Genomic DNA, 7067 nt, shown 5'->3' with positions numbered 1-7067 from the left:
CCTCCTATTTATCGGAAAGAAATCCTATTTTTCTTGGATTTAATTATTGCTTGAGATAATTATCCAAATTAAATCCAAAGTCCAAATATTCCTATTTATTCTATGAAGAATTCGAAACCCCTCTTATTTCAAAGAGATTTTCGAAAATCTCTTATTATGGGAGAATGGATTATTGTTATTATATTATTTGATCCCTTGTTTATTCTCTTTCATAAATAAATTCAAATATCTTAGCATATCTTGCCAAATCTAAGAAGATCTTACCATATCCTAATTAAATTAGAATTTTTAATTAATTCCTTGGAGTAGGAATTTGAAAATCACGCCTACTACCATATTTTTGGGGAGATTATTATTATTTTCTTGCTCCGTGATATTTTATTCTACTCCGTAAAATATTCAAATTAAATCATAGGCTAATTAAATAGCCTAAGAAATTCGAAATCCTCCTTTCCCTCAACGGTTTTAACGCCACTTCCCCTCAAATCACTCCAAATCTTTAATTTATTTAATTAAAGATATTATATTTTGCACTCTATAAATAAGAGTTAGAACCTAACCCTAGCACATCACAAATCACGTCCCCCACTCCCAAATTTCGTCCTCCCCCTCTCCCCACACTCTCTCAAATTATTCTTCTACTTTCTCCATTAATTCTTCATCTTTTGGAGAAGAATTGAAGCTGAAATTCGAGAATTCGTTGAAGAATCAAGATCCTACTTGTTTTCTACCGATTGTTCTCTTGAAAAGGTATTTTTATTTTTGATCTTCTCTTCTTCTACCGATCAATCGGTGTTCTTGAGTCCACATGCATTCAGAACGAGTGAAGGGGAAATTAATCGGTGAATTTGGATGCATGTGTGGGTGTGTGACCGTGTGTGTGTGTGTGCACGCCTCGGTAGGCGTGTACGTGTGTTGTGTGTGTGTGCGTGTGTCGTGTGTGGGAAACACTCATGCGTGACACGATTTGATGTTAAATCTAGAGTTATTGTGTGAATAAAAACGATATGATAATAGTACTTTGATTTTGAATGTTGATATTGAAAATAATCGATGGGAAAAGGGAAACGTGAGAACATGCATGATTTTGGTCCATGATTGAGACTTATTTGAAATATATGAACTAAAGGTGATAGTTCGCGTTTCCGGTGTGATAACAAGAAGAAGTGCGTTTTTGAAATCGAAGGAAATCGAGGTGGGCTTTATTCTTAAACTCTCTCTTATGTTGCAAATATATGAAAGTGGAGCGATAAGGGTGGATTAAACTGTTATGTCATGCCTATGATTATTTTGGATATTGTGTGTGCATGATGCCTAGATTGTGAGTATGCTCCATTAGGCTATAGGGCTATAAAAACGAATTCGGGTCTGAGTAGGGCCGCAAACCCTATCAGGCTAGTGTACACGGGAGATCGGGAGCCGTCCTTGCTAGTCGGCCGATCTCGTGGGCGAAAGTGTGGCCACACTTCGTCGCACCATATGAATTGTTGATTGATGAGAAACTGGGAGGTATTATTTGACTGGCCAGTCCATGAAATATATTTTGTGATACTCGATGCTTATCTTTAAATAAATGCAAAAACTCGAGTTCACTATGGTAAGGGTGGCATAACTATAAAATGTTTTGGCATAAGTCTACTGAGTATGCTTAAAATACTCAGCCCTGCATGTGTTTTCCCTATGTGCAGGTTGAGCGGCGATGGGCGGTCGGTGGTGTTGAGACAGTTGAATCGAATAATATGGATGGTTGGGATTTTGAGTGTAGTCGTGTCCTCATACATTGTAACGCCCCAAAAAATAATTGATTAAGATCGGAATTTTCTATTCCGGTCAAGAAAATAAGAAATTGTGATTAGTCGGCTAACACATGAAAGGTAAATTGATTGTAAATGATAAAAATAAAAGATTCCATGAGATTTAAATATTGATTATAGTATATGTTTTTAATGAGGACTTTTGGGTAGTAAATGAAGGATTGGGATTGAGAGTAAAAGAAATATGGAGAACTAGATTATTGGTAAGGCTTGTAGGATAAATGTGAGGTCATGGAATCATTAAGAGATTTACGTGTTTAATAAACAAAGTGAGAAGTTTCTCGACAATAATAAAATGGGAGAAGAATATGGAGTGACCGGGACGTTAAGGTGGTAAAAGGCAGGTACTCATAAGCCTATCAGGTAGTGCACTCAGTATTTAAGAGCTTAATTTTCTTGTGTGGTGTTATATGCTACAATGTGTTAAAATGTATATTTATAATTCTATACTATTATTTATGCATATGTGATTTGTTATCACAGTTAGACATGACATATAGAATATGAAAATAATGGATGAAATATGGTAATGAGATGAATTGACGAATGGTTTGGGAATAAGATGGATTGACAAGTGAGCATGATGACTTATGTGATTTCCCGTGCTTGGTTGATGTCATTGGGAAAAATTGGCATGCCACATGATGAGATAAATTCGATCGGGCCACACGCGGTGGCAATGATATGTTTTGTGCACCATATTCACTCATGAGGCTATACGGCCAGGTGGTTCATGATGATATATGATGATGAATTGCCCCATTGAGCTATAAGGCCAGACAGTATATGTATATAGGTGCACAATACTCACTCATGGGGCTATACAGCCAGACGGTTCATGATGATATATGATGATGAATTGCCCCATGAGCTATAAGGCCAGGTGGTACATGTATGAGTACGCTATGTTGCAGCTTATTCGATCGGTCCACACGCGGTAGAAATATTATACAATTTCGATCGGGCCTCACGCGGGGGCATATAATTGTCAGTGTGCCCATGGTGTCGCCAAGCACGTGGATGAGGGCTTAATGTTGTGATGTATGTGTTGTGATAAAATTGATTACAAGTTGTCGGTCGATGCTGATTTGAATTGATGAATTGTCTGTGTATGTATCCAAGTAGTTAATCCGAGCACATTGATGGGACCATGAATGATCTATGATATGTGATATTGGTGTTATGCAGTATAGTGTGATGTGATGTGTGGATGCCATGTAGAATTATTGAATGCTTTATGTGAATCTCTGATAACTGTGTAAATTATTGGTAATTGTGTGGATATTGATCACTATTGATGTATTATCCAAATCCCATGATTGATATTTGTGCATATTTTTGGCTTTTAGGCATGTGTTGGGGAGATATTGCTCGATTTATATCAGGAATAAACAAGATAATCATAAAATGATGTAATGCAAATTGGTTGGGCGGTGAGTCTATGAATATTGATTATGGATTACGGCGTATGCGTCTAATCTTGTTAGATGCACATGTTTGTAACTTGGAATGTATGCAATAGCTTCCCTTTTAATGTTTATAGGTTTGATTGTATATAATTTTGAAAACTGTTTTTACAATGCCGCCAGAAATGGATTTTGAATTTATAAAAATTATGGTACCGGAATTGTGACATCATCTATTCGGTTAGCAGACAATCGGGTAGGGGGTGTTACATACATGGCTTCGCTTTCTCTTGGAAATGCTTCCGCTGAATATTTTGAAACTTATTATCGTTGGTTGGTTTGAACTTATTTCTTCGAATTAGAATATGGTGAATTATTGCGTTTTGTTGGAGTTACAATAAACCTTTGACTTTTGAGCTTAGCTTATGTTAGCTATTAAATCTTATTTTTCGTATTTAAAGCCGTTGACTTATTGCCTTGATCTTCATTAAACACTTGGTCAAATCTCTTTAAATGAAACCTTAGTCTACATTCTTGTCGTCTTAAATTCGCCTAGTTAACAGTCGCTGTATTTATTATACCCTAGAAATGTCGGGCTGTTACATAGTGTGTGAAATGTGTGTAGTGTGCGTAGTGCGTGTAGTGTGTGAAGTGCGTGTAGTGTGTGAAGTGCATGTAGTGTGTGAAATATGTGTAGTGCATGTAGTGTGTGAAGTGTGTGTAGTGTGTAAAGTGTGTGAAATGTTTGAAGTGTGTGTAGTGTGTGAAATGTGGGTGGATTTTTCAATTATTAAAAAAATTTAAAGTTTAATTTTATTATAAAATTGTGATGATATTAAATTTAAATATAATATAAAATAATATTTATATAATTTTGTTGAAATTTAAAATAAAAGAAAGAAAAATGGAATGGAATGGAATGGAATGGTCATTCCTTAGCTAAATGGATGGAATGGATATTTCCATGTGGAAAGGAATGTTCATTCCAAATGGATTGGAATGGTGATTCCGGAATGGTGATTCCGAACAAAAATATTTACCAAGCAAAGGAATGGAATGGAGGTAGGAATGTTATTCCATTCTCCCATTCCATTCCACCGTACCAAAAAGGGCATGAGATATCTTTGCAAGGCACCGAGGACCGATAATTATGGAATTTGCACTTCATTTGGTTTCTCATAATTTTTCCGATTTTTTCTCCTAATACATTTGTATTGCCCTCTTTCTAGAAGTGGATTAAAGGTTTTAGGCAAAATACGTGTGAAGTTTTTGTATTATTTTTATTTAATTATATCTTGTACAATGTTTGAAGTTTTTGGTCCTTGACTCTACTCGATCGACTTTATGTCTCTGTATGAGTACAACTTTTTGAAGTTTTAGTTGGTCCCTGACTACTAGGTTTTATGTCAAATTCACTAATGTAATGGATATGTTAATTGTGTTTTTCATTGTGTAATGATATGTCAGTTTTCTAATTCAAAATAAACTACGCTTTAATTATATACTCTTTTGCGCCCAAAAATAATCTTTTTTTAAATACTAAATTCTTCCATCAAAATTAGTGACCTTTCTATTTTTGAATTTTTTTTCACCATATATTAATATTACTAATAATATGGATCTCATGATCTACTAATACCATTTCAATTACTATTTCTCTTTCTCTCTTCTCCTGAATCTGCTGAATATATGCTCCCCAGGAATTGTTCTTGTAGCTAATCTTATTGACCAAATACTCAAGCCACATATAATTGAGTTAAAATTATGGATGGAAGAAATATGCTTCCTCCGTCCCTTAAAAATAAATATTTGAGATGACACGGAGTTAATGCACAATTAATAAGACAAAAGAGATAGAAAGAAAAAGTTACTCTCTCCGTCTCAGAAAGATTGTCCCAGTTCATTTTTTACACTCGTTTTATAAAAATAATAATAAATAAGTAAAGTTGAAAGAGAGTAAAATAAGAGAAAGAATAATGTAGGTAAGACTATTTTCTACATTATTCTCTCTTTTATTTTACTTTCTCTTTACTTTAACTATTTATTATTACTTTTGCAAAATGAGTGCAAAAAATAAACTGGGACAATCTTTCTGGGACGGAGGGAGTATAGGAGTATTGTTAGTAAACAATGCGATCCACCTCATTAGAGAGAAAATATTTCTTTAAATAGAATTGGTCTAATTTTAAGAGATATTACAAAATGACAAATTTGGTCTATTTTTAAGGAATAGAGTAATAAAGAAAGTGTTAGGAATAGTAAATCCTCTTTGAAACCTTATTCTAGAAAATGAAGACAACCATTAAATATTTTCAAAAAACAACTCTTTTATAATGACTACTGACCAGCATATACCTACCTAAGGAATGCAAGCTCAATCAATCAACTAACTGCACCTCAATCAACTAACAAGTTCGAATTTCAAAAGAGAGAAAACACTCAAACGTGTTTCCAAATATGTTAGTCTCCTACAAAACGTTTACAAACTTGGATTTATACTTGGGGAAAGATGAAGATGAAAAGGTTCGAAAATGGCTAAAAATCCATGACTTTGTGCATTCCACCTGGCTAGGTGGTGCTTTAGTAGAGTTTCACCTGGTCGGTTGCTCCTTCTACCCGATGGTCGGGTGCAGTTAGTGACACGAAGTCACCCGACTAGTTCTCGCCCTCTGAATCCATCGCTTCCTCACCGGTTGGGTTGTTTGAGCACTTGGTTGGGTCCAAGCCTCTTGACCATTGAAGTCTGCCACCTAGTCGGGTAGCTCAAGCCTCACATAGACACTCGGTCGGGTCATTCCCTCGAGGGCCCCTCCAGCGCACTTTTAGGCTTGATTCGTTCACCTATTCTTCGAACACCATTTTAATGGCTCATGCTTCTTATCTTGATTCGCTTGTTTGGATTACGCCCTGATCCTTCAAGGCGTCGTTCTATAAAGTGAGTCATCTAGGTTCATATCATTCCCCTCTTCTTGGGAATGATTTGTCCTCAAATCAGACATGCTTTCTATAAATCCAAACGGAACCACATTAATCCAAGTATGAGCATAAGTGATGCATTTTTTATTAGCAGTAAACACACCTGCAAGTATACAGAGTAAATCTAATAGTCAATACCGGATATTGAACACAGGGAAACCGATCGCAGATTGGCTATCCTCTTTCACTATTTGGAGACACGGTTAGTTTTGGTTTTAAGAACTAAAAACTTGAAAAATTAAAGAAAGAAAATAAACAATTGTAGATAAAACGCAGAGATGAAACAGATGAGATAAGGGAATTTCAGGGATGTGCTTTCACAGTTATGGTTTATACAAGTTTCAACTACAATACCCTAGCACAATTCATACTTTACTAAAACGAGTCACATAAATATTTCCCATGCGGCACAAAGTAGATCACACACTAGGGTCGTCAATCCTATATTTGCAACTCTTCAAAAGCACAAAATAATCCTATTGTTCTCGCTCTCAATTAAAAGTACCGTTTTAAGGGGAAATAATTGTAGTGTCAACTAAACTCTTCTAATATGCAAATCCTCTCTCGATTACTTTGCAAGTCAATAAATTATCACAGAATGTGTCACTCAAACATGAAGCATTATCCCACACTTAGAATTGAAGCAAGTAATGAACAAAACAAAAGTATTAAATAAATAGGAACTGTATATATTAAAGTTGTTACTAACAAATCCTTAGAATTAGCTACTCATGGAAAAATACACTAAACTCATACTTTGTAGGGAAAACATGGAAAACATAAGTACTAAGACAATAAAACCCAAAGGTTGAATCTCTTAGCCTTGATCTTCTCTTGATTCCATGCTTCAAACCCCTTCAATGGTTGAGAA

Source organism: Salvia hispanica, chromosome 3, assembly GCF_029641045.1.
Source record: "Salvia hispanica isolate PSC_SH4W2 chromosome 3, Shi_PSC_v1, whole genome shotgun sequence".
NCBI classification, from domain to species: Eukaryota; Viridiplantae; Streptophyta; class Magnoliopsida; order Lamiales; family Lamiaceae; genus Salvia; species Salvia hispanica.
The sequence above is the reverse complement of the archived record's forward strand: the minus strand, read 5'-3'. Positions refer to the sequence as shown.